Raw genomic sequence first — 27,502 nt, 5'->3', positions numbered from 1 at the left:
GGCAGCGATCGGTTGAAAAGCATGCATTTGGTTTTACTAGCGTTTAAGAGCAGTTGGAGGCCATGGAAGGAGTGTTGTATGTCATTGAAGCTCGTTTGGAGGTTAGTTAGCACAGTGTCCAAGGAAGGGCCAGAAGTATACAGAATGGGTTCGTCTGCGTAGAGGTGGATCAGGGAATCGCCCGCAGCAAGAGCGACATCATTGATATATACATAGAAAAGAGTCGGCCCGAGAATTGAACCCTGTTGGACCCCATAGAGACTGCCCGAGGTTCGAACAACATGCCCTCCGATTTGACACACTGAACTATCTTTAAGGTAGGGCTTAAACCTCTTGTACATGGGTAGGGCCTAAACCTCTTGGACATGGGTAGGGCCTAAACCTCTTGGACATGCGTAGGGCTTAAACCTCTTGGACACGGGTAGGGCCTACACCTCTTGGACACGGGTAGGGCCTAAACCTCTAGGACATGGGTAGGGCCTAAATCTCTTGGACACGGGTCGGGCCTAAACCTCTTGGACATGAGTAGGGCCTAAACCTCTTGTACACGGGTAGGACCTAAACATCTTGGACATGGGTAGGGCCTAAACCTCTTGGACATGTGTAGGGCTTAAACCTACACATGTAGCATTCCAGAGGGACATCAGAGACTGTAACGTCCTTTGCTTCACTGAAACATGGCTCACTGGAGAGACTCTATCCGAAGCGGTGCAGCCAACGGGTTTCTCCACGCATCGCGCTGACAGAAACAAACATCTTTCTGGTAAGAAGAGGGGCGGGGGCGTATGCCTCATGGCCAACGTGACATGGTGTGATGAAAGAAACATACAGGAACTCAAATCCTTCTGTTCACCTGATTTAGAATTCCTCACAATCAAATGTAGACCGCATTATCTACCAAGAGAATTCTCTTCGATTATAATCACAGCCGTATATATCCCCCCCCAAGCAGACACATCAATGGCTCTGAACAAACTTTATTTAACTCTCTGCAAACTGGAAACGATTTATCCGGAGGCTGCATTCATTGTAGCTGGGGATTTTAACAAGGCTAATCTGAAAACAAGACTCCCTAAATTTTATCAGCATATCGATTGCGCAACCAGGGGTGGAAAGACCTTGGATCATTGTTACTCTAACTTCCGCGACGCATATAAGGCCCTGCCCCGCCCCCGTTTCGGAAAAGCTGACCACGACTCCATTTTGTTGATCCCTGCCTACAGACAGAAACTAAAACAAGAGGCTCCCGCGCTGAGGTCTGTCCAACGCTGGTCCGACCAAGCTGACTCCACACTCCAAGACTGCTTCCATCACGTGGACTGGGAGATGTTTCGTATTGCGTCAGATAACAACATTGACGAATACGCTGATTCGGTGTGCGAGTTCATTAGAACGTGCGTTGAAGATGTCGTTCCCATAGCAACGATTAAAACATTCCCTAACCAGAAACCATGGATTGATGGCAGCATTCGTGTGAAACTGAAAGCGCGAACCACTGCTTTTAATCAGGGCAAGGTGTCTGGTAACATGACCGAATACAAACAGTGCAGCTATTCCCTCCGCAAGGCTATCAAACAAGCTAAGCGCCAGTACAGAGACAAAGTAGAATCTCAATTCAACGGCTCAGACACAAGAGGCATTTGGCAGGGTCTACAGTCAATCACGGACTACAGGAAGAAATCCAGCCCAGTCACGGACCAGGATGTCTTGCTCCCAGGCAGACTAAATAACTTTTTTGCCCGCTTTGAGGACAATACAGTGCCACTGACACGGCCTGCAACGAAAACATGCGGTCTCTCCTTCACTGCAGCCGAGGTGAGTAAGACATTTAAACGTGTTAACCCTCGCAAGGCTGCAGGCCCAGACGGCATCCCCAGCCGCGCCCTCAGAGCATGCGCAGACCAGCTGGCCGGTGTGTTTACGGACATATTCAATCAATCCCTATACCAGTCTGCTGTTCCCACATGCTTCAAGAGGGCCACCATTGTTCCTGTTCCCAAGAAAGCTAAGGTAACTGAGCTAAACGACTACCGCCCCGTAGCACTCACATCCGTCATCATGAAGTGCTTTGAGAGACTAGTCAAGGACCATATCACCTCCACCCTACCTGACACCCTAGACCCACTCCAATTTGCTTACCGCCCAAATAGGTCCACAGACGATGCAATCTCAACCACACTGCACACTGCCCTAACCCATCTGGACAAGAGGAATACCTATGTGAGAATGCTGTTCATCGACTACAGCTCGGCATTCAACACCATAGTACCCTCCAAGCTCGTCATCAAGCTCGAGACCCTGGGTCTCGACCCCGCCCTGTGCAACTGGGTACTGGACTTCCTGACGGGCCGCCCCCAGGTGGTGAGGGTAGGCAACAACATCTCCTCCCCGCTGATCCTCAACACTGGGGCCCCACAAGGGTGCGTTCTGAGCCCTCTCCTGTACTCCCTGTTCACCCACGACTGCGTGGCCACGCACGCCTCCAACTCAATCATCAAGATTGCGGACGACACAACAGTGGTAGGCTTGATTACCAACAACGACGAGACGGCCTACAGGGAGGAGGTGAGGGCCCTCGGAGTGTGGTGTCAGGAAAATAACCTCACACTCAACGTCAACAAAACTAAGGAGATGATTGTGGACTTCAGGAAACAGCAGAGGGAACACCCCCCTATCCACATCGATGGAACAGTAGTGGAGAGGGTAGCAAGTTTTAAGTTCCTCGGCATACACATCACAGACAAACTGAATTGGTCCACTCACACAGACAGCATCGTGAAGAAGGCGCAGCAGCGCCTCTTCAACCTCAGGAGGCTGAAGAAATCCGGCTTGTCACCAAAAGCACTCACAAACTTCTACAGATGCACAATCGAGAGCATCCTGGCGGGCTGTATCACCGCCTGGTATGGCAACTGCACCGCCCTCAACCGTAAGGCTCTCCATAGGGCAGTGAGGTCTGCACAACGCATCACCGGGGGCAAACTACCTGCCCTCCAGGACACCTACACCACCCGATGTCACAGGAAGGCCATAAAGATCATCAAGGACATCAACCACCCGAGCCACTGCCTGTTCACCCCGCTATCATCCAGAAGGCGAGGTCAGTACAGGTGCATCAAAGCTGGGACCGAGAGACTGAAAAACAGCTTCTATCTCAAGGCCATCAGACTGTTAAACAGCCACCACTAACACTGAGTGGCTGCTGCCAACACACTGACACTGACTCAACTCCAGCCACTTTAATAATGGGAATTGATGGGAAATGATGTAAATATATCACTAGCCACTTTAAACAATGCTACCTTATATAATGTTACTTACCCTACATTATTCATCTCATATGCATACGTATATACTGTACTCTATATCATCGACTGTATCCTTATGTAATACATGTATCACTAGCCACTTTAAACTATGCCACTTTGTTTACATACTCATCTCATTTGTACATACTGTACTCGATACCATCTACTGTATCTTGCCTATGCTGCTCTGTACCATCACTCATTCATATATCCTTATGTACATATTCTTTATCCCCTTACACTGTGTACAAGACAGTAGTTTTGGAATTGTTAGTTAGATTACTTGTTATTTCTGCATTGTCGGAACTAGAAGCACAAGCATTTCGCTACACTCGCATTAACATCTGCTAACCATGTGTATGTGACAAATGAAATTTGATTTGATTTGATTTGATTTGATTTGAACCTCTTGGACATGGGTAGGGCCTAAACCTCTTGGACACGGGTAGGGCCTAAACCTCTTGGACACAGGGAGGGCCTAAACCTCTTGGACACGGGTAGGGCCTAAACCTCTTGGACACGGGTAGGGCCTAAACCTCTTGGACACGGGTAGGGCCTAAACCTCTTGGACACGGGTAGGGCCTAAACCTCTTGGACACGGGTAGGGCCTAAACCTCTTGGACACGGGTAGGGCCTAAACCTCTTGGACACGGGTAGTGCCTAAACCTCTTGGACACGGGTAATCTACACACAATACCCCATAATGACAAAGCTAAAACAGGTTTAGAATTTAGCAAATGTATTAAAAATAGGACACAATCACATTTACATACAGTCATGAAAAGGTAAGTACTCCCTTTGGAAACACCCTTTTTAATATAATAACATATTTGGACACATGGATATTTGAGCTAAATTCCAACCACCAAAAAATGTACTTGAATGAAACTGTTATGCAATTAAAATAAACAAAAAGGCAATATGCTGAATACATTTTTTTTTACACCTCTACTTTTACCATCACCTACAATTATGATCAGGTGCACCAAAACAGATGGAAATGATTAGTAAATCATTAGAGTACCTTGGGAGGGTCCTACCTTCCATAAAGATTAGAAGCGTGGTCTGGTTTGGTCTTAACCATATGACTGTGTGGTAACACATCACGCAAAGATCAAAATACCTCCAAGGCCCTCAGAAGAAACATTATTGAGTCTGGGAGGGGTTTACAAATCCAGTAGTTCCAAGTATATTGTTCCACTGTCCGACGGATCATCTACAAAATGGAGGAAATTCCAGACCACTGGCAATCTACCTCGGACAGGTCGTCCCACCAAATTTAGCCCAAAAGCTGACCGAAAGAGGCTCAGAGAAGTCTCTAAGAGGGAAACATCAAGAAATCTAGAGGCCTCTTGCCACAATCAATATGGAAGTGCATGAGTCAACTGTCGGAAAGACACTGCACAAACTTGGCCTACATGGGAGGTCAGGAACGAAGAAGCCTCTGCTCTCAAAAAATAATATTAAGACAAGACTGGCATTTGCCAGACAACACCTGGGCAAAGACCAAACTACTGGAACAATAGGCTCTGGACAAATTAGTCAAAAAGGTGGAGTTGTTGGCTGCAATGCCAGACGCCATCTTCAGCGAAAACAAAACACTCATACCAACCGTAAAGCATGGAGGCGGTGGCATTATGGTTTGGGACTGCTTTGCTGCCTCAGGGCCTGGCCAACTTGCCATCATTGTCAACCATGAATTCAATATTGTACCAGAGAATTCTTGAGGAGAATGTTAGGCCATCTGTCAAAAGGCCGAATCAAACATGGATCTTGCAACAGGACAATGATCCAAAACAAACAAGCAAAGCTACAACATAATGGCTCAAAATAAGAAATGGAAGGTTATGGAATGGCCGAGTCAGAGCCCAGATCTCAATCCTGTCCAAATGTAGGGTTATGGAATGGCCGAGTCAGAGCCCAGATCTCAATCCTGTCCAAATGTAGGGTTCTGGAATGGCCGAGTCAGAGCCCAGATCTCAATCCTGTCCAAATGTAGGGTTCTGGAATGGCCGAGTCAGAGCCCAGATCTCAATCCTGTCCAAATGTAGGGTTATGGAATGGCCGAGTCAGAGCCCAGATTTCAATCCTGTCCAAATTGACTTTTTCACATGACTAATGATTCAAACCCCTTCCTCAGTACTTTCTTGAAGCACCTTTGGCAGTGATTACAGCCTCGAGTCTTCTTGGGTATGACGCTACAAGCCTGGCACACCTGTATTTGGGGAGTTTCTCACATTCTTTTCTGCAGATACTCTCAAGCTCTGTCAGGTTGGATAGGGAATGTTGCTGCACAGCTATTTTCAGGTCACTTCTGAGATGTTTGATTGGGTTCATTTCCGGGCTCTGACTTGTCCCGAAGCCACACCCGCGTTGTCTTGGCTGTGTGCTTAGGATCGTTGTTCTGTTGGAAGGTGAACCTTCGCCACAGTCTGAGGACCTGAGTGCTATGGAGCAGATTTTCATTAAGGGTCTCTGTGTACTTTGCTCCGTTTATCTTTCCTTTGATCCTGACTAGTCTCCCAGTCCCTGCCGCTGAAAAACATCCCCACAGCCACCACTATGCTTCACCGTAGGGATGGTGCCAGGTTCTCTCCAGATGTGACGCTTGGCATTCAGGCCAAATAATTCAATCTTGGTTTCATCAGCCCAGAGAATCTTGTTTCTCATGATCTGAGAGTCTTTAGGTGCCTTTTGGCGAACTCCAAGAGAAACTCCAAGAGAAACTCCAAGTGGACTGTCATGTGCTTTTTACTGGCCACTCTACCATAAAGGCCTGATTGGTGGAGTGCTGCAGAGCTAGGAGAACCTTCCAGAAGGACAACCATCTCTACAGAGGAACTCTAGAGCTCTGTTAGAGTGACTTTCGGGTTCTTCGTCACGTCCCTGACCAAGGCCCTTCTCCCGCAATTGCTTAGTTTGGCTGGGCGGGCAGCTCTCGGACTAGTCTTGGTGGTTCCAAACTTCTTTAATTTTAGAATGAGGGAGGCCACTGTGATCTTGGGGACCTGAGCTTAATTTATAGCAAAGGGTGTGGATACTTATGTAAATAAGGTATTTAGTTTTCTCTTTGTCATTATGGGGTATTGTGTGTAGATTGATGGGGGGGAAAAAATATTTATTACATTAGAATAATTTATTATTATTAGAATAAGGCTGAAATGTAACCAAATGTGGAGATAGTCAAAGGGTCTGAATGCTTTCCGAATGCACTGTCCATTTTAAATCCTAACTGACGAACTACCCGTGTGCTTCTGTCTGCAGACCTGCCAGGTAAAGTGTTCAATTTGTTGAGTAACAACTGACAAGGAGTTTGGAAAAAGAGAATAAACAGATTTGCACAAAGAGATTTAATAAACATATCCCAGAATCTTACACTAATCACAATTTCTCTGCCTCTGTGTTGGTCAGGTTTTCACCTTCCCCATGGTGTCAGACATGGCCCATGTGAAGCTGAAGTTCCTCTTCAACGTCACTGTGTGTCTCCGGGTTCTTCACTGACCTCCGGAAGACCCAGTCCCTCTTCTCTATGGCTACTAGAGCCCACAGCAATGACTTCATCCTTTATAAGCCCAGTGTTGGGGTCTACCAGGAAACTGATGAAGGTGATGAGTAGAGACTGGACTTGAACAGACTGATGAAGGGGATGTGTTTGTAAGAGACTGAGTATTTGTATTTACTATGGATCCCTATTCCTGCCAAGGCAGCAGCTCCTCTTCCTGGGGTTTATTATGGATCCCCATTAGTTTCTGCCAAGGCAGCAGCTACTCTTCCTGGGGTTTATTATGGATCCCCATTAGTTCCTGCCAAGGCAGCAGCTACTCTTCCTGGGGTTTATTATGGATCCCCATTAGTTTCTGCCAAGGCAGCAGCTCCTCTTCCTGGGGTTTATTATGGATCCCCATTAGTTTCTGCCAAGGCAGCAGCTACTCTTCCTGGGGTTTATTATGGATCCCCATTAGTTCCTGCCAAGGCAGCAGCTACTCTTCCTGGGGTTTATTATGGATCCCCATTAGTTCCTGCCAAGGCAGCAGCTCCTCTTCCTGGGGTTTATTATGGATCCCCATTAGTGTCTGCCAAGGCAGCAGCTCCTCTTCCTGAGGTTTATTATGGATCCCCATTAGTTTCTGCCAAGGCAGCAGCTTCTCTTCCTGGGGTTTATTATGGATCTCCATTAGTTCCTGCCAAGGCAACAGCTCCTCTTCCTGGGGTTTATTATGGATCCCCATTAGTTCCTGCCAAGGCAACAGCTACTCTTCCTGGGGTCCAGCAGAATTTAGGCAGTTATACAATTTAAAGAATATTGCAATACATTCATAACATATTTCACAACAGACTAAGTGTGTGTGGATGCGTGCTTATTAGTAACTGGGATAAGTAATTTCATAAATGTGTGAAGTGCAGCGTCTGGTTGCTCCTCATTACACACCACAGACCAACAAATATTCTTTACGTCATCAACATATGAATCACTACGAAACTTATTGTATGACCTCTTATACACTATATTAGGCCCAGCCTTTGGAACTTTGGTTTTCCTAGATATGGCTACTATATTGTGATCACTGCAGAGCTGTTTCCTACAGCCATGAGCTGTTTCTTACAGTCATGAGCTGTTTCTTACAGTCATGAGCTGTTTCTTACAGTCATGAGCTGTTTCCTACAGCCATGAGCTGTTTCCTACAGCCATTATCTGTTTCCTACAGCCATGATCTGTTTCTTTCAGTCATGAACTGTTTCTTACAGCCATGAGCTGTTTCTTACAGTGATGAGCTGTTTCTTACAGTGATGAGCTGTTTCTTACAGTGATGAGCTGTTTCTTACAGTCATGAGCTGTTTCCTACAGCCATGAGCTGTTTCCTACAGCCATGAGCTGTTTCTTACAGTCATGAGCTGTTTCTTACAGTGATTAGCTGTTTCTTACAGTGATGAGCTGTTTCTTACAGTCATGAGCTGTTTCCTACAGCCATGAGCTGTTTCCTACAGCCATGAGCTGTTTCCTACAGCCATGAGCTGTTTCTTTCAGTCATGAACTGTTTCTTACAGTGATGAGCTGTTTCTTACAGTCATTAACTGTTTCTTACAGTCATGAGCTGTTTCTTACAGTGATGAGCTGTTTCTTACAGTGATGAGCTGTTTCTTACAGTCATGAACTGTTTCTTACAGTCATGAGCTGTTTCTTACAATGATGAGCTGTTTCTTACAGCCATGAGCTGTTTCTTACAGTGATGAGCTGTTTCTTACAGTCATGAGCTGTTTCTTACAGTCATGAGCTGTTTCTTACAGTCATGGGCTGTTTCTTACTTGCTGAAACAGCATGATGTTATGGCATTCAAGATCAGAGCCACTTTCCCTAAGAATCAAAACTCTTCAGTTAGTTGTTCTACCTGGTTACAATGCCTTCAGAAAGCATTCATACCCCTTCACTTATTCCACATTTTGTTACAGCCTAAATTCAAAGTGATTTTTTTTTTTTAAATGTTGGCAAATTTATTGAAAACTAAATACAGAAATATCTAATTCACACCCCTGAATGTGGCAAAGCAATTCACTTTTGGTCCTGAATATGAGGCAGTATGTTTGGGGCAAATCCAATACAACACATCACTAGGTACTACTCTCCATATTTTCAAGCACATTGGTGGCTGCATCATGTTATGGGTATGCTTGTAATCGTTATGGAATGGGAAGTTTTTCAAGATAAAGAAATTTAATGGAGCCAAGCACAGCCAAAATCCTAGAGGAAAACCTGGTTCAGTCTGTTTTCCACCACACACTGGTGTCACGCCCTGACCTTAGAGAGACGTTTTATTTCTCTATTTGGTTAGGTCGGGGTGTGATTTGGGGTGGGCATTCTATGTTGTGTATTTCTATGTTGGCCTGATATGGTTCCCAATCAGAGACAGCTGTTTATCGTTGTCTCTGATTGGGGATCATATTTAGGCAGCCCTTTTTCCCACTTTCTGGTGTGGGATCTTGTCTACATTTATTGCCTTAGTGCACAACAGTAGCTTCACGTTTTGTTTGGTTGTTTGTTGTTTTTGTTCAGTGAGTTTCGGTTTATTCAAATTATGTGGAACTCTACTCACGCTGTGCCTTGGTCAGATCATTACGACGATCGTGACAGAAGGTCCCACCAAAAATGGACCAAGCATTTTTGGGAGGAGATCCTGGATGGAAAAGGACCCTGGATGCAGGCCGGGGAGTATCACCGTCCTCAGGAGGAGACAGAGGTAGCGAAAGCGAAACGGCGACAGTTCCCAGTCCAGAGCTTCCGGCGACAGTTCCCAGTCCAGAGCTTCCAACGACGTTTCACAGTCCGGAACCTCCAAAGATGGTCCACAGTCCAGAACCTCCAAAGACGGTCAAAAGTCCGGGATCTCCAGCGACGCGCCCCAGTCCGGGGTCTCCAGCGACGTTCCCCAGTCCGGGATCTCCAGCGACGCGCCCCAGTCCGGGATCTCCAGCGACGTTCCCCAGTCCGGGGCCTCCAGCGACGCGCCCCAGTCCGGGATCTCCAGCGACGTTCCCCAGTCCGGGGCCTCCAGCGACGCGCCCCAGTCCGGGGTCTCCAGCGACGCGCCCCAGTCCGGGGTCTCCAGCGACGCGCCCCAGTCCGGGGCCTCCAGGGACGCGCCCCAGTCCGGGGCCTCCAGCGACGCGCCCCAGTCCGGGGTCTCCAGCGACGCGCCCCAGTCCGGGGTCTCCAGCGACGCGCCCCAGTCCGGGGCCTCCAGCGACGCGCCCCAGTCCGGGGTCTCCAGCGACGCGCCCCAGTCCGGGGCCTCCAGGGACGAGCCGCAGTCCAGAGCCTCCAGCGGTGGTTCCCAGTTCTGAGCCTCCAGCGGTGGTTCCCAGTCCAGAGCCTCCAGCGGTGGTTCCCAGTTCTGAGCCTCCGGCGATGATCCACGGTCCGGTTCCACAGAAGCGGAGGGATCAGTGAAGGGAGCGGGGACTACATCCCGAACCGGAGCCACCACCGAGGGTAGATGCCCACCCGGACCCTCCCCTATAGGTTCAGGTTTGCGGCCGGGAGTCCACACCTTTGGGGGGGGGGGGGGGGGGTACTGTCACGCCCTGACCTTAGAGAGCCGTTTTATTTCTCCATTTGGTTAGGTTGGGGTGTGATTTGGGGTGGGCATTCTATGTTGTGTATTTCTATGTTGGCCTAATATGGTTCCCAATCAGAGACAGCTGTTTATTGTTGTCTCTGATTGAGGATCATATTTAGGCAGCCCTTTTTCCCACTTTCTGGTGTGGGATCTTGTCTACATTTAGTTGCATTAGTGCACAACAGTAGCTTCACATTTCGTTTGGTTGTTTATTGTTTTTGTTCAGTGAGTTTCGGTTTATTATAATTATGTGGAACTCTACTTACGCTGCGCCTTTCTATTTCTGTGTTTGGCCTGGTATGGTTCTCAATCAGAGGCAGCTGTCAATCGTTGTCCCTGATTGAGAACCATATTTAGGTAGATTAATTCACCTTTCAGCAGGACAATAACCTAAAACCCAAGGCCAAATATACACTGGAGTTGCTTACCAAGAAGACAGTGAATGTTCCTGAGTGGCCGAGTTAAGTTTTGACTTAAATCTACTTGCAAATCTATGGCGAGACCTGAAAATGGTTCTCTAGCAAAGATCAACAACCAATTTGATAGAGTTTGAAGACTTTTGAAAAGAACAATGGGCAAATGTTGCACAATTCAGGAAAACTCTTAGAGACTCGCAGCTGTAATCACTCTTAGAGACTTACCCAGACAGACTCACAGCTGTAATCACTCTTAGAGTCTTACCCAGAAAGACTCGCAGCTGTAATCGCTGCCAAAGGTGCTTCTACAAAGTATTGACTCTGGGTTGTGAATACTTATGTAAATGAGATATTTCTATGAAAACATGTTTTCACTTTGTCATTATGGGGTATTGTGTGTAGATGGGTGAAAACAAATTAATTGAATCCATTTTGAATTCAGGCTGTAAGTCAAGTGGTATGAATACTTTCTAAAGGCCCTGTATACCCACTCCATAGACACTCCAACACCTTCTACATTCCATCTTAAAGTCCGGCACAAATTATGTTGTTAGTGGCCATCAGAGAAAAGGAAAGTCAACACATTTTTTATTATTATTAGCGTTCAAGCTAGTCAATCATGTTCAGTTTAAACTCCTGAGAAGTCAGAGGTGAAAGGTCAGAGGTGATTCTGCACCAGGACACGGTAGAGACAGTAGAGCTCAAATGTCCGTGACACAGTAGTTGAGCTCATACAAACATCATGAAAGACAAGGTGGGACTCTATCAAGATACAGTATGCTGTCATGATCTCTTCTCTTATGAACATGGTTACCATGTTCCATCTCATAGTTTAACGCATCCATGTTTATTTTTTCTGTCTGTCTGTGAGTTCTGACTCAGAGAAAATAGAAAGGAAAATATGTTTCTTATCATTTCATGGTGACCTTCATTCGGTGACGTGTATTCATGGATGCCAAGGTAAGCCAGCCTTCCCCAAAACATTGACGAAGGAAAAAAAAAATACTTAAAATAATTCATCTTTGGTCTCTCTGCGTTTCATAATGTACCTTCAGTTCCCAAGAGGCTGAATGTATCTCACAGAAGAAAGCATTCAGGCGAGCAAAACAGCGCCCCTCTGTCTCTCTACATAGAGCCCATCTATCTGATGCAGTCTGGTCATAAAGAGTATGATATTGTTGCCGCCTGTAGCATTGAAGGCAAGGGAAGCCAATCAGCATTGAGCTCAACTGTGAATGTTCCTGCCGCACGTAAAGAAAGAGTTAAGGGAAGCCAATCAGCATTGAGCTCAACTGTGAATGTTCCTGCCGCACGTAAAGAAAGAGTTAAGGGAAGCCAATCAGCATTGAGATCAACTGTGAATGTTCCTGCCGCACGTAAAGAAAGAGTCAAGGGAAGCCAGCTTGGATTTGGCGTCACTCCTATCAAATCATACGTCATTGACAGAAAGACTTGAATTGTTGCATCTCGTTGTGTTGTTATCCACACACACACACACAGAAATCAGGACCGTGGACAGCCACATCATATTTAGCTTACGTTGATTGGACTAAATTGTTTTCGGTATATTTTAATTGTCACTGTATTAGACTAAGCAGAGGTGATTTGATGATGTTGAAAAGGTCCTAGAATAGTGGAGGCAGCTCCTGTTTTCTTTGCGCCTTTCAGTACATCTCTACGGGCTATTTAACCAAGAAGGAGGGTAGGAGGCACAGGCCTCCACAATCACCCGACCTCAACCCAATTGAGATGGTTTGGGAAGGGTTCGACTACAGAGTGAAGGAAAAGCAGCCAACAAGTGCTCAGCATACAGTTGCAGTCAGAAGTTTACATACACTTAGGTTGAAGTCATTAAAACTTGTTTTTCAACCACTCCACAAATTTATTGTTAACAAACTATAGTTTTGGCAAGTCGGTTAGGACATCTACTTTGTGCATGACACAGGTAATTTTTCCAACAATTGTTTACAGACAGATTATTTCACTTATAATTCACTGTATCACAATTCCAGTGGGTCAGAAGTTTACATACACTAAGTTGACTGTGCCTTTAAATGGCTTGGAAAAGTCCAGAAAATTATGTCATGGCTTTAGAAGCTTCTGATAGGCTAATTGACATAATTTGAGTCAATTGGAGGTGTACCTGTGGATGTATTTCAAGGCCTACCTTAGAACTCAGTGCCTCAGTGCCTCTCATCATGGGAAAATCAAAAGAAATCGGCCAAGACCTCAGAAAAAAATTCTAGCAATTTCCAAACGCCTGAAGGTACCACGTTCATCTATACAAATAATAGTATGCAAGTATAAACACCATGGGACCACGCAGCCATCATACTGCTCAGGAAGGAGATGCATTCTGTCTCCTAGAGATGAACGTACTTTGGTGAGAAAAGTGCAAATCAATCCCAGAACAACAGCAAAGGACCTTGTGAAGATGCTGGAGGAAACAGGTACAAAAGTATCTAAATCCACAGTAAAACGAGTCCTATATCTACATAACCTGAAAGGCCGCTCAGCAATGAAGAAGCCACTACTCCAAAACCACCATAAAAAAGCCAGACGACGGTTTGCAACTGCACATGGGGACAAAGATTGTACTTTTTCGAGAGATGTCCTCTGGTCTGATGAAACAAAAATAGAACTGTTTGGCCATAATGACCATGGTTATGTTTGGAGGAAGAAGGGGGATGCTTGCAAGCCGAAGAACACCATCCCAACCGTGAAGCACGGGGTTGGCAGCATCATGTTGTGGGGGTGCTTTGCTGCAGGAAGGACTGGTGCACTTCACAAAATAGACGGCATCATGAGGGAGGAAAATTATGTGGATATATTGAAGCAACATCTCAAGACATCAGTCAGGAAGTTTTGCTTGGTCACAAATGGGTCTTCCAAATGGACAATGACTCCAAGCATACTTCCAAAGTTGTGGCAAAATGGCTTAAGGACAACAAAGTCAAGGTATTGGAGTGGCCATCACAAAGCCCTGACCTCAATCCCATAGAAAATTTGTGAAACTGAAAAAGCATGTGCGAGCAAGGTGGCCTACAAACCAGACACAGTTACAGACACAGGCCAAAATTCACCCAACTTAACGTGGGAAGCTTGTGGAAGGTTACCCAAAACGTTTGTCCCAAGTTAAGCAATTTAAAGGCAATGCTACCAAATACTAATTGAGTGTATGTAAACTTCTGACCCACTGGGAATGTGATGAAAGAAATAAAAGCTGAAATAAATAATTCTCTCTACTATAATTCTGACATTTCACATTCTTAAAATAAAGTGTTGATCCTAACTGACCTTAGACAGGATTTTTTTACGAGGATTAAATGTCAGGAATTGTGAAAAACTGAGTTTAAATGTAGTTGGCTGAGGTGTATGTAAACTTCTGACTTCAACTGTATGTGGGAACTCCTTCAAGACTGTTGGAAAACCGGTCCAGGTGAAGTTGGTTGAGAGAATTTCCAGAGCGTGCAAAGCTGTCATCAAGGCAAAGGGTGGCTACTTTAAAGCATAATAAAAAATATATTTTGATTTGTTTAACACTTTTTTGGTTACTACATTATTCCATATGTCTTATTTCATAGTTTTAATGTCTTCACTATTATTCTACAATGTAGAAAATAGTGAAAATAAAGAAAAACCCTTGAATGAGTAGGTGTGTCCAAACTTTTGACTGGTACTGTATAAGCTTACCTCTCAAGCTGTCTGTTCCCTCCTGACTGGTGGTTATTTTTTAAAGAAACTACATATGCTTCTCTGCATCTCTGCTAAAATCTGAGTAAAAGACTGAAAGGAATATGGGTATTATTTAGTAAATTGAATAATTGCTTGCCAGCTAAGAAACGTAGACAAGCTAGCTACTTGGTGGCTTCTTGGTAGCTCGTTATGAGTTTGGGAGATTGGGACCCTGTCTGGACTAGCTAAAGCCAACTTTATAAAATTGCTAGGTGGCTAGTAGTATTACAGAGAAATAACAACAAAATAATGTACCAATTATTTTGTGAATTATTAAACATTTTAAGGGACAAATCTGGGGGCACTTGCCCCTGTGCCCCCTATTGGCATGACGCCTCTGATTCTTTCCCCAAGGCAAGTGTTTGGTCCTCGCTTCAGCAGCTGGCGACAGACGGGTCTGACCCATATTTCCTCGTCATAGCGAGGTCTCCCCCAGCTGATTGCGTGATTCTCTCACCTCCGGATCAAGCTGCCTTCTGTTGGAGCTCCTTCCTCAAACGGAATATGCAGAAACACAAGGGACATTTTGGTGAGAGACACGGCACAGCCACAGCAAGCGGCTGATGAGACAATAGCCTGTAGCTCACCGTCAACAATAATACATATCGTGCTTCGTGGTCTGTCGTCATTCCATCCGGTCTGGAACGTTCCGCGGTTTACCTTTCAAGATCGTTCATCCCCATCGGTGTGATATTTGACAGGTCCCTTTGTTGGGTGGAGTCAAGTCCGCAATTTTCTATATTGGAATCATCACTGGCATCATTTCAGGTGGGGGAAACAAATCACGTTCATAACAGTTGTTTTCAGGGCTCCTACATGCATTATGATATATTCAAATATTGTAAGTTCATTTGGAAATGTTAATTATGAAACTAGTGGATTTATAGCGTATTGGCTTTAAAGTAATCTAAAACCATTGTAGGCTAAGGAAGGGGGGAGAACAGCAGGAGAACAGCCCTTATTGCCATGGTGATAAATAACGCAGTAGCGCCTTAGTTCCACCGTTAGATCTGGTTAAATAAGCCCTACAATGAGCCCTATAATTAAGGCTATATATTTAGTGCTTATAGTCTCTGGTTATAATGGTGTGTGTGGGGTGTTGGGGTTAGGTTATTACACTAGATGATGCCCGGGTCTGTAACAACGTTATCAGTTGCTACCGGGTTATAACAGGTTGTTTTGGGCGCACCAACCATTGAAAATGATTCAATTGAATAACCTAGTAGCCTAGTTGTTATGTCTCGTGGGTTTCATAACCATGTCATTATAACAATAAACAAATGTTGAGATGAGAGGCAGGATTTCAGTTCAACCATTTACAATGCATCAGGAAACTATTCAGACCCCTTGACTTTTTCCTCATTTTGTTACCTTACAGCCTTATTCGAAAATGGATTTAAAAAAGGTTTACTCTTCAATCTACACACAACACCCCATAATGACAAGTGAAATTTAGACATTTTTGCAAATTTATGAAACATGAAAACATATACATTTACATAAGTATTCAGACCTTTTGATGTAAGACTCAAAATTGAGTGGTGACCAAGTACCTGATGGTCACTGACAGAGCTCCAGAGTTCCTCTGTGGAGATGGAAGAACTTTCCAGAAGGACAACCATCTCTGCAGCACTCCACCAATCAGGCCTTTATGGTAGTGGCCAGACGGAAGCCACTCCTCAATAAAAGGCACATGACAGCCTGCTTGGAGTTTGAAAAAAAGGCACCTAAAGGACTCTCAGACCATGAGAAACAAGATTCTCTGGGCTGATGAAACCAAGAATGAACTCTTTGGCCTGAATGCCAAGCCTCACGTCTGGAGGAAACCTGGGACCATCCCTACAGTGAAGCATGGTGGTGGCAGCATCTTGCTGTGGGGATTTTTTTTCAGAGGCAGGGACTGGGAGACTAGTCAGGATCGAGGGAAAGATTAATGGAGCAAAGTACGAAGAGATCCTTGATGAAAACCTGCTCCAGAGCTCTCAGTACCTCAGACTGGGGCAAAGATTCACGCCAAGATAACGCAGGATTGGCTTCAGGATAAGTCTCTGAATGTCCTTGAGTGTCCCAGCCAGAGAACAGACTTGAATCCGATCGAACATATCTGGAGAGACCTGAAAATAGTTGTGCAGTGACGCTCCCCATCCAACCAGACACAGCTTGAGAGGATCTGCAGAGAAGAATAGGAGAAACTTCCCAAATACAGGTGTGCCAAGCTTGTAGCGCCATACCCAAGAAGACTCAAGGTTGTAATCGCTGCCAAAGTTGCTTCAACAAAGTACTGAGTAAAAGGTCTGAATACTTATGTAAATGTAATATTTCAGTTTTTATTTTTATAAATGTTTTACAAATCTCTAAAAACCTGTTTTTGCTTTCTCATTATGGGGTATTGTGTGTTGACCGATGAGGGGAAAAAAACATTGAATCAATTTTAGAATAAGGCTGTAATGTAACAAAATGTGGAAAAAGTCAAGTGGTCTGAATACTTTCCGATAGAAAGAGACATACCAATACACAACATCTCCTCCCCACTGACTAAAATTGTCCCCATCTAAAGTAAAATGAAGAACAACCTTACAAGTCCAACCGTCTAGGTGATATCTCTGGTAGGAAAGAGGAGGTCAAACTGACTCTCAACAGCAATGTCTCAAGACTGGGGCGTTATGGTTAGACAGGGTTAGACTGTGGAGTTAGGGTTAGACTGTGTTCCACTGTGTAGTTAGGGTTAGACTGGGTTAGACTGTGGAGTTATGGTTAGACTGGGTTAGACTGGAGTTAGGGTTAGACTGTGGAGTTAGGGTTAGACTGGGTTAGACTGTGGCGTTAGGTTTAGACTGTGGAGTTAGGGTTAGGCTGGGGAGTTAGGGTTAGACTGTGGTGTTAGGGTTAGACTGTGGCATTAGGGTTAGACTGGTTTAGACTGTGGCGCTAGGGTTAGACTGGGTTAGACTGTGGTGTTAGGGTTAGACTGGGTTAGGGTTAGACTGGATTAGACTGTGGTGTTAGGGTTAGACTGGGTTAGACTGTGGCGTTAGGGTTAGACTGTGGTGTTAGGGTTAGACTGGTGTCAGGGTTAGACTGGGTTTGACTGGGTTAGACTGGGTTACACTGTGGAGTTAGGGTTAGACTGGGTTTGACTGGGTTAGACTGGGTTAGACTGTGGAGTTAGGGTTAAACTGGGTTAGACTGTGGAGTTAGGGTTAGACTGTGGAGTAATGGTTAGACTGGGTTAGACTGGGGCGTTAGGGTTAGACTGGGTTAGACTGGGTTTGACTGTGGAGTTAGGGTTAGACTGTGGAGTTAGGATTAGACTGTGGAGTAAAGGTTAGACTGGGTTAGACTGTGGAGTTAGGGTTAGACTGTGGAGTAAGGGTTAAACTGGGTTAGACTGGGGCGTTAGGGTTAGACTGGGTTAGACTGTGGAGTTATGGTTAGACTGGATTAGACTATGGAGTTAGGGTTAGACTGGGTTATACTGTGGAGTTAGGGTTAGACTGGGTTAGACTGTGGAGTTAGGGTTATACTGTGGAGTTAGGGTTAGACTGGGTTAGACTGGGTTAGACTGTGGAGTTAGGGTTAGACTGGGTTAGACTTGGTTAGACTGGGTTAGACTGTGGAGTTAGGGTTAGACTGTGGAGTTAGGGTTAGACTGGGTTAGACTGTGGTTTTAGGGTTAGACTGGGTTAGACTGTGGAGTTAGGCTGTGGTGTTAGACTGTGGTGTTAGGGTTAGACTGGAGTTAGGGTTAGACTGTGGTGTAGGGTTAGACTGTGGTGTTAGGGTTAGACTGTGTTAGACTGTGGAGTTAGGGTGTGTTATAGGGTTAGACTGGGTTAGACTGTGGAGTTAGGGGTTGACTGTGATGTTAGGATTAGACTGGGTTAGACTATGGAGTTAGGGTTAGACTGGTGTTAAGGTTAGACTGTGGAGTTAGGGTTAGACTGGGTTAGACTGGTGTTAGGGTTAGACTGGTTTAGACTGTGGAGTTAGGGTTAGACTGTTTTAGACTGTGGAGTTAGGGTTAGACTGTGGTGTTAGTGTTAGACTGGGTTAGACTCTTGTCTTAGGGTTAGACTGGTTTAGACTGTGGCGCTAGGGTTAGACTGTTGTTATGGTTAGATTGGTGTTAGGGTTAGTTAGGGTTAGACTGGGTTAGACTGTGGCGTTAGGGTTAGACTGGTTTTAAGGTTAGACTGTGGAGTTAGTGTTAGACTGGGTTAGACTGTGGCGTTAGGGTTAGACTGGGTTAGACTGGTGTTAGGGTTGGACTGGGTTAGACTGTGGTGTTAGGGTTAGACTGTGGTGTTAGGGTTGGACTGGGTTAGACTGTGGTGTTAGGGTTAGACTGTGGTGTTAGGGTTAGACTGGGTTAGACTCTGGTGTTAGGGTTAGACTGGTTTAGACTGTGGCGCTAGAGTTAGACTTCTGTTAGGGTTAGACTGGGTTAGACTGTGGTGTTAGGGTTAGACTGGGTTAGGGTTAGACTACATTAGACTGTGGTGTGAGGGTTAGACTGGGTTAGACTGTGGCGTTAGGGTTAGACTGGGTTAGACTGGTGTCAGGGTTAGACTGGGTTAGACTGTGGAGTTAGGGTTAGACTGGGTTACACTGTGGAGTTAGAGTTAGACTGGGTTTGACTGGGTTAGACTGGGTTAGACTGTGGAGTTTGGGTTAGACTGTGGAGTAAGGGTTAGACTGGGTTAGACTGGGGCGTTAGGGTTAGACTGGGTTAGACTGGGTTTGACTGTGGAGTTAGGGTTAGACTGTGGAGTAAGGGTTAGACTGGGTTAGGGTTAGACTGGGTTAGACTGGGTTAGACTGTGGTGTTAGGGTTAAACAGTGTTAGACTGTGGAGTTAGGGTTAGACTGGGTTAGACTGTGGTGTTAGGGTTAGACTGTGGAGTTAGCTTTAGACTGGGTTAGACTGTGGTGTTAGGGTTAGACTGTGGAGTTAGGGTTTGTTAGGGTTAGACTGGGTTAGACTGTGGAGTTAGGGTTAGACTGTGGTGTTAGGGTTAGATTGGGTTAGACTGTGGCATTAAGGTTAGACTGTGGAGTTAGGGTTAGGCTGGGGAGTTAGGGTTAGACTGGGTTAGACTGTGGAGTTATGGTTAGACTGGGTTAGACTGTGGAGTTAGGGTTAGACTGGGTTAGACTCTGGAGTTTGGGTTAGACTGTGGAGTTAGGGTGAGACTGGGTTAGACTGTGGTGTTAGGGTTAGACTGGGTTAGACTGTGGAGTTAGGGTTAGACTGTTTTAGACTGTGGCGCTAGGGTTAGACTGTTGTTAGGGTTAGACTGGTGTTAGGGTTAGTTAGGGTTAGACTGGGTTAGACTGTGGCGTTAGGGTTAGACTGGTTTTAAGGTTAGACTGTGGAGTTAGGATTAGACTTGGTTAGACTGTGGTGTTAGGGTTAGACTGGGTCAGACTGTGGAGTTAGGGTTAGACTGTTTTAGACTGTGGAGTTAGGGTTAGACTGTGGTGTTAGTGTTAGACTGGGTTAGACTCTGGTGTTAGGGTTAGACTGGTTTAGACTGTGGCGCTAGAGTTAGACTTCTGTTAGGGTTAGACTGGGTTAGACTGTGGAGTTAGGGTTAGACTGTTTTAGACTGTGGAGTTAGGGTTAGACTGTGGTGTTAGGGTTAGACTGGTTTTAAGGTTAGACTGTGGAGTTAGGGTTAGACTGGGTTAGACTGGTGTTAGGGTTGGACTGGGTTAGACTGTGGTGTTAGGGTTAGACTGTGGTGTTAGGGTTAGACTGGGTTAGACTCTGGTGTTAGGGTTAGACTGGTTTAGACTGTGGAGCTAGAGTTAGACTTCTGTTAGGGTTAGACTGGGTTAGACTGTGGTGTTAGGGTTAGACTGGGTTAGGGTTAGACTCCATTAGACTGTGGTGTGAGGGTTAGACTGTGGATTTAGGGTTAGACTGGGTTAGACTGGGTTTGACTGGGTTAGACTGGGTTAGACTGTGGAGTTAGGGTTAGACTGGGTTAGACTGTGGAGTTAGGGTTAGACTGTGGAGTAAGGGTTAGACTGGGTTAGACTGGGGCGTTAGGGTTAGACTGGGTTAGACTGTGTTTGACTGTGGAGTTAGGGTTAGACTGTGGAGTAAGGGTTAGACTGGGTTAGGGTTAGACTGGGTTAGACTGGGTTAGACTGTGGTGTTAGGGTTAAACAGTGTTAGACTGTGGTGTTTGGGTTAGACTGTGGCGTTAGGGTTAGACTGGGTTAGACTGTGGTGTTAGGGTTAGACTGGGTTAGACTTGGTTAGACCGGGTTAGACTGTGGAGTTAGGGTTAGACTGGGTTAGACTGTGGTGTTAGGATTAGACTGGGTTAGACTGTGGAGTTAGGGTTAGACTGGGTTAGACTGTGGTGTTAGGGTTAGACTGGGTTAGACTGTGGTGTTTAGGTTAGACTGTGGTGTTAGGGTTAGACTGGGTTAGACTGTGGTTTTAGGGTTAGACTGGGTTAGACTGTGGAGTTAGGGTTAGACTGAGTTAGACTGTGGTGTTAGGTTTAGACTGTGGAGTTAGCTTTAGACTGGATTAGACTGTGGTGTTAGGGTTAGACTGTGTTAGACTGTGGAGTTAGGGTTTGTTAGGGTTAGACTGGGTTAGACTGTGGAGTTAGGGTTAGACTGTGGTGTTAGGGTTAGACTGTTTTAGACTGTGGCGCTAGGGTTAGACTGTTGTTAGGGTTAGACTGGTGTTAGGGTTAGTTAGGGTTAGACTGGGTTAGACTGTGGCGTTAGGGTTAGACTGGTTTTAAGGTTAGACTGTGGATTTAGGGTTAGACTGGGTTAGACTGTGGTGTTAGGGTTAGACTGGGTTAGACTGTGGAGTTAGGGTTAGACTGTTTTAGACTGTGGAGTTAGGGTTAAACTGTGGTGTTAGTGTTAGACTGGGTTAGACTCTGGTGTTAGGGTTAGACTGGTTTAGACTGTGGCGCTAGAGTTAGACTTCTGTTAGGGTTAGACTGGGTTAGACTGTGGAGTTAGGGTTAGACTGGGTTAGACTGTGGCGTTAGGGTTAGACTGTGGTGTGAGGGTTAGACTGTGGATTTAGGGTTAGACTGGGTTAGACTGGTGTCAGGGTTAGACTGAGTTAGACTGTGGAGTTAGGGTTAGACTGGGTTACACTGTGGAGTTAGGGTTAGACTGGGTTTGACTGGGTTAGACTGTGGAGTTAGGGTTAGACTGGGTTAGACTGTGGAGTTAGGGTTAGACTGGGTTAGACTGGGGCGTTAGGGTTAAACTGGGTTAGACTGGGTTTGACTGTGGAGTTAGGGTTAGACTGTGGAGTAAGGGTTAGACTGGGTTAGACTGTGGTGTTAGGGTTAAACAGTGTTAGACTGTGGTGTTAGGGTTAGACTGGGTTAGACTGTTGAGTTAGGGTTACACTGGGTTAGACTGTGGAGTTGGGGTTAGACTGTGGAGTTAGCGTTATACTGTGTTGTTAGTGTTAGACTGGCTTAGACTGTGGTTTTTTGGGTTAGACTGGGTTAGAATGGAGTTAGGGTTAGACTGTGGCGTTAGGGTTAGACTGGGTTAGACTGTGGTGTTAGGGTTAGACTGGGTTAGACTTGGTTAGACCGGGTTAGACTGTGGAGTTAGGGTTAGACTGGGTTAGACTGTGGTGTTAGGATTAGACTGGGTTAGACTGTGGAGTTAGGGTTAGACTGGGTTAGACTGTGGTGTTAGGGTTAGACTGGGTTAGACTGTGGAGTTAGGGTTAGACTGGGTTAGACTGTGGTTTTAGGGTTAGACTGGGTTAGACTGTGGAGTTAGGGTTAGACTGGGTTAGACTGTGGTGTTAGGGTTAGACTGTGGAGTTAGCTTTAGACTGGGTTAGACTGTGGTGTTAGGGTTAGACTATGTTAGACTGTGGAGTTAGGGTTTGTTAGGGTTAGACTGTGGAGTTAGGGTTCGACTGTGGTGTTAGGGTTAGATTGGGTTAGACTGTGGCATTAAGGTTAGACTGTGGAGTTAGGGTTAGGCTGGGGAGTTAGGGTTAGACTGGGTTAAACACTGGTGTTAGGGTTAGACTGGGTTAGACTGTGGAGTTATGGTTAGACTGGGTTAGACTGTGGAGTTAGGGTTAGACTGGGTTAGACTCTGGAGTTATGGTTAGACTGGGTTAGACTGGAGTTAGGGTTAGACTGGGGAGTTTGGGTGAGACTGTGGTGTTAGGGTTAGACTGGGTTAGACTGTGGAGTTAGGGTTAGGCTGAGGAGTTAGGGTTAGACTGGGTTAAACACTGGTGTTAGGGTTAGACTGGGTTAGAGTGTGGAGTTATGGTTAGACTGGGTTAGACTGGGGCATTAGGGTTATACTGTGGTGTTAGGGTTAGACTGGGTAAGACTGGGGCATTAGGGTTAGACTGGGTTAGACTGTGGTGTTAGGGTTAGACTGGGTTAGACTGTGGTTTTAGGGATAGACTGGGGCGTTAGGGTTAGACTGGGTTAGACTGGTGTTAGGGTTGGACTGGGTTAGACTGTGGTGTTAGGGTTAGACTGTGGTGTTAGGGTTGGACTGGGTTAGACTGTGGTGTTAGGGTTAGACTGTGGTGTTAGGGTTAGACTGGGTTAGACTCTGGTGTTAGGGTTAGACTGGTTTAGACTGTGGTGCTAGAGTTAGACTTCTGTTAGGGTTAGACTGGGTTAGACTGTGGTGTTAGGGTTAGACTGGGTTAGGGTTAGACTACATTAGACTGTGGTGTGAGGGTTAGACTGGGTTAGACTGTGGCGTTAGGGTTAGACTGGGTTAGACTGGTGTCAGGGTTAGACTGGGTTAGACTGTGGAGTTAGGGTTAGACTGGGTTACACTGTGGAGTTAGAGTTAGACTGGGTTTGACTGGGTTAGACTGGGTTAGACTGTGGAGTTTGGGTTAGACTGTGGAGTTAGGGTTAGACTGTGGAGTAAGGGTTAGACTGGGTTAGACTGGGGCGTTAGGGTTAGACTGGGTTAGACTGGGTTTGACTGTGGAGTTAGGGTTAGACTGTGGAGTAAGGTTAGACTGGGTTAGGGTTAGACTGGGTTAGACTGGGTTAGACTGTGGTGTTAGGGTTAAACAGTGTTAGACTGTGGTGTTTGGGTTAGACTGGGTTAGACTGGTGTTAGAGTTAGACTGGGTTAGACTGTGGAGTTGGGGTTACACTGTTTTAGACTGTGGAGTTAGCGTTATACTGTGTTGTTAGTGTTAGATTGGCTTAGACTGTGGCGTTAGGGTTAGACTGGGTTAGACTGTGGTGTTAGGGTTAGACTGGGTTAGACTTGGTTAGACCGGGTTAGACTGTGGTGTTAGGATTAGACTGGGTTAGACTGTGGAGTTAGGGTTAGACTGGGTTAGACTTTGGTGTTAGGGTTAGACTGGGTTAGACTGTGGAGTTAGGGTTAGACTGGGTTAGACTGTGGAGTTAGGGTTAGACTGGGTTAGACTGTGGTGTTAGGTTTAGACAGTGTTAGACTGTGGTGTTTGGGTTAGACTGGGTTAGACTGTGGTTTTAGGTTAGACTGGGTTAGACTGTGGAGTTAGGGTTAGACTGGGTTAGACTGTGGTGTTAGGGTTAGACTGTGGAGTTAGCTTTTGACTGGGTTAGACTGTGGTGTTAGGGTTAGACTGTGGAGTTAGGGTTTGTTAGGGTTAGACTGGGTTAGACTGTGGAGTTAGGGTTAGACTGTGGTGTTAGGGTTAGATTGGGTTAGACTGTGGCATTAAGGTTAGACTGTGGAGTTAGGGTTAGGCTGGGGAGTTAGGGTTAGACTGGGTTAGACTGTGGAGTTATGGTTAGACTGGGTTAGACTGTGGAGTTTGGGTTAGACTCTGGAGTTTGGGTTAGACTGTGGAGTTAAGGTTAGACTGGAGTTAGTGTTAGACTGTGGAGTTAGGGTGAGACTGTGGTGTTAGGGTTAGACTGGGTTAGACTGTGGAGTTAGGGTTAGACTGTTTTAGACTGTGGCGCTAGGGTTAGACTGTTGTTAGGGTTAGACTGGTGTTAGGGTTAGTTAGGGTTAGACTGGGTTAGACTGTGGCGTTAGGGTTAGACTGGTTTTAAGGTTAGACTGTGGAGTTAGGATTAGACTGTGGTGTTAGTGTTAGACTGGGTTAGACTCTGGTGTTAGGGTTAGACTGGTTTAGATTGTGGCGCTAGAGTTAGACTTCTGTTAGGGTTAGACTGGGTTAGACTGTGGAGTTAGGGTTAGACTGTGGTGTTAGTGTTAGACTGGGTTAGACTCTGGTGTTAGGGTTAGACTGGTTTAGATTGTGGCGCTAGAGTTAGACTTCTGTTAGGGTTAGACTGGGTTAGACTGTGGAGTTAGGGTTAGACTGTTTTAGACTGTGGAGTTAGGGTTAGACTGTGGTGTTAGGGTTAGACTGGTTTTAAGGTTAGACTGTGGAGTTAGGGTTAGACTGGGTTAGACTGTGGCGTTAGGGTTAGACTGGGTTAGACTGGTGTTAGGGTTGGACTGGGTTAGACTGTGGTGTTAGGGTTAGACTGTGGTGTTAGGGTTAGACTGGGTTAGACTCTGGTGTTAGGGTTAGACTGGTTTAGACTGTGGAGCTAGAGTTAGACTTCTGTTAGGGTTAGACTGGGTTAGACTGTGGTGTTAGGGTTAGACTGGGTTAGGGTTAGACTCCATTAGACTGTGGTGTGAGGGTTAGACTGTGGATTTAGGGTTAGACTGGGTTAGACTGGTGTCAGGGTTAGACTGGGTTAGACTGTGGAGTTAGGGTTAGACTGGGTTACACTGTGGAGTTAGAGTTAGACTGGGTTTGACTGGGTTAGACTGGGTTAGACTGGGTTAGACTGTGGAGTTAGGGTTAGACTGGGTTAGACTTTGGTGTTAGGGTTAGACTGGGTTAGACTGTGGAGTTAGGGTTAGACTGGGTTAGACTGTGGAGTTAGGGTTAGACTGGGTTAGACTGTGGTGTTAGGTTTAGACAGTGTTAGACTGTGGTGTTTGGGTTAGACTGTGGTGTTAGGGTTAGACTGGGTTAGACTGTGGTTTTAGGTTAGACTGGGTTAGACTGTGGAGTTAGGGTTAGACTGGGTTAGACTGTGGTGTTAGGGTTAGACTGTGGAGTTAGCTTTTGACTGGGTTAGACTGTGGTGTTAGGGTTAGACTGTGGAGTTAGGGTTTGTTAGGGTTAGACTGGGTTAGACTGTGGAGTTAGGGTTAGACTGTGGTGTTAGGGTTAGATTGGGTTAGACTGTGGCATTAAGGTTAGACTGTGGAGTTAGGGTTAGGCTGGGGAGTTAGGGTTAGACTGGGTTAGACTGTGGAGTTATGGTTAGACTGGGTTAGACTGTGGAGTTAGAGTTAGACTGGGTTAGACTCTGGAGTTTGGGTTAGACTGTGGAGTTAAGGTTAGACTGGAGTTAGTGTTAGACTGTGGAGTTAGGGTGAGACTGTGGTGTTAGGGTTAGACTGGGTTAGACTGTGGAGTTAGGGTTAGACTGTTTTAGACTGTGGCGCTAGGGTTAGACTGTTGTTAGGGTTAGACTGGTGTTAGGGTTAGTTAGGGTTAGACTGGGTTAGACTGTGGCGTTAGGGTTAGACTGGTTTTAAGGTTAGACTGTGGAGTTAGGATTAGACTGGGTTAGACTGTGGTGTTAGGGTTAGACTGGGTTAGACTGTGGAGTTAGGGTTAGACTGTTTTAGACTGTGGAGTTAGGGTTAGACTGTGGTGTTAGTGTTAGACTGGGTTAGACTCTGGTGTTAGGGTTAGACTGGTTTAGACTGTGGCGCTAGAGTTAGACTTCTGTTAGGGTTAGACTGGGTTAGACTGTGGAGTTAGGGTTAGACTGTTTTAGACTGTGGAGTTAGGGTTAGACTGTGGTGTTAGGGTTAGACTGGTTTTAAGGTTAGACTGTGGAGTTATGGTTAGACTGGGTTAGACTGTGGCGTTAGGGTTAGACTGGGTTAGACTGGTGTTAGGGTTGGACTGGGTTAGACTGTGGTTTTAGGGTTAGACTGTGGTGTTAGGGTTAGACTGGGTTAGACTCTGGTGTTAGGGTTAGACTGGTTTAGACTGTGGAGCTAGAGTTAGACTTCTGTTAGGGTTAGACTGGGTTAGACTGTGGTGTTAGGGTTAGACTGGGTTAGGGTTAGACTCCATTAGACTGTGGTGTGAGGGTTAGACTGTGGATTTAGGGTTAGACTGGGTTAGACTGGTGTCAGGGTTAGACTGGGTTAGACTGTGGAGTTAGGGTTAGACTGGGTTACACTGTGGAGTTAGAGTTAGACTGGGTTTGACTGGGTTAGACTGGGTTAGACTGGGTTAGACTGTGGAGTTAGGGTTAGACTGGGTTAGACTTTGGTGTTAGGGTTAGACTGGGTTAGACTGTGGAGTTAGGGTTAGACTGGGTTAGACTGTGGAGTTAGGGTTAGACTGGGTTAGACTGTGGTGTTAGGTTTAGACAGTGTTAGACTGTGGTGTTTGGGTTAGACTGTGGTGTTAGGGTTAGACTGGGTTAGACTGTGGTTTTAGGTTAGACTGGGTTAGACTGTGGAGTTAGGGTTAGACTGGGTTAGACTGTGGTGTTAGGGTTAGACTGTGGAGTTAGCTTTTGACTGGGTTAGACTGTGGTGTTAGGGTTAGACTGTGGAGTTAGGGTTTGTTAGGGTTAGACTGGGTTAGACTGTGGAGTTAGGGTTAGACTGTGGTGTTAGGGTTAGATTGGGTTAGACTGTGGCATTAAGGTTAGACTGTGGAGTTAGGGTTAGGCTGGGGAGTTAGGGTTAGACTGGGTTAGACTGTGGAGTTTTGGTTAGACTGGGTTAGACTGTGGAGTTAGAGTTAGACTGGGTTAGACTCTGGAGTTTGGGTTAGACTGTGGAGTTAAGGTTAGACTGGAGTTAGTGTTAGACTGTGGAGTTAGGGTGAGACTGTGGTGTTAGGGTTAGACTGGGTTAGACTGTGGAGTTA

At 45.8% G+C, this 27,502-nt stretch overlaps 1 protein-coding gene across 2 annotated transcripts in view; it reads left to right on the top strand.

Annotated features, from left to right (window-relative positions):
* The first annotated feature begins 14,978 nt into the window (after window positions 1-14,978).
* Window positions 14,979-27,502, top strand: part of LOC118942079 (guanine nucleotide-binding protein G(I)/G(S)/G(O) subunit gamma-4-like) — a 37,172-nt gene continuing 24,648 nt past the window's right edge. For both annotated transcript variants that reach the window (XM_036956446.1, XM_036956445.1), the window contains exon 1: window positions 14,979-15,339. The gene's annotated coding sequence lies outside the window, so the exon portion shown is untranslated. The remainder of the gene's footprint in view (window positions 15,340-27,502) is intronic.

Source organism: Oncorhynchus mykiss, chromosome 20, assembly GCF_013265735.2.
Source record: "Oncorhynchus mykiss isolate Arlee chromosome 20, USDA_OmykA_1.1, whole genome shotgun sequence".
Taxonomy (NCBI): Eukaryota; Metazoa; Chordata; class Actinopteri; order Salmoniformes; family Salmonidae; genus Oncorhynchus; species Oncorhynchus mykiss.
The sequence above is the reverse complement of the archived record's forward strand: the minus strand, read 5'-3'. Positions and strand labels throughout refer to the sequence as shown.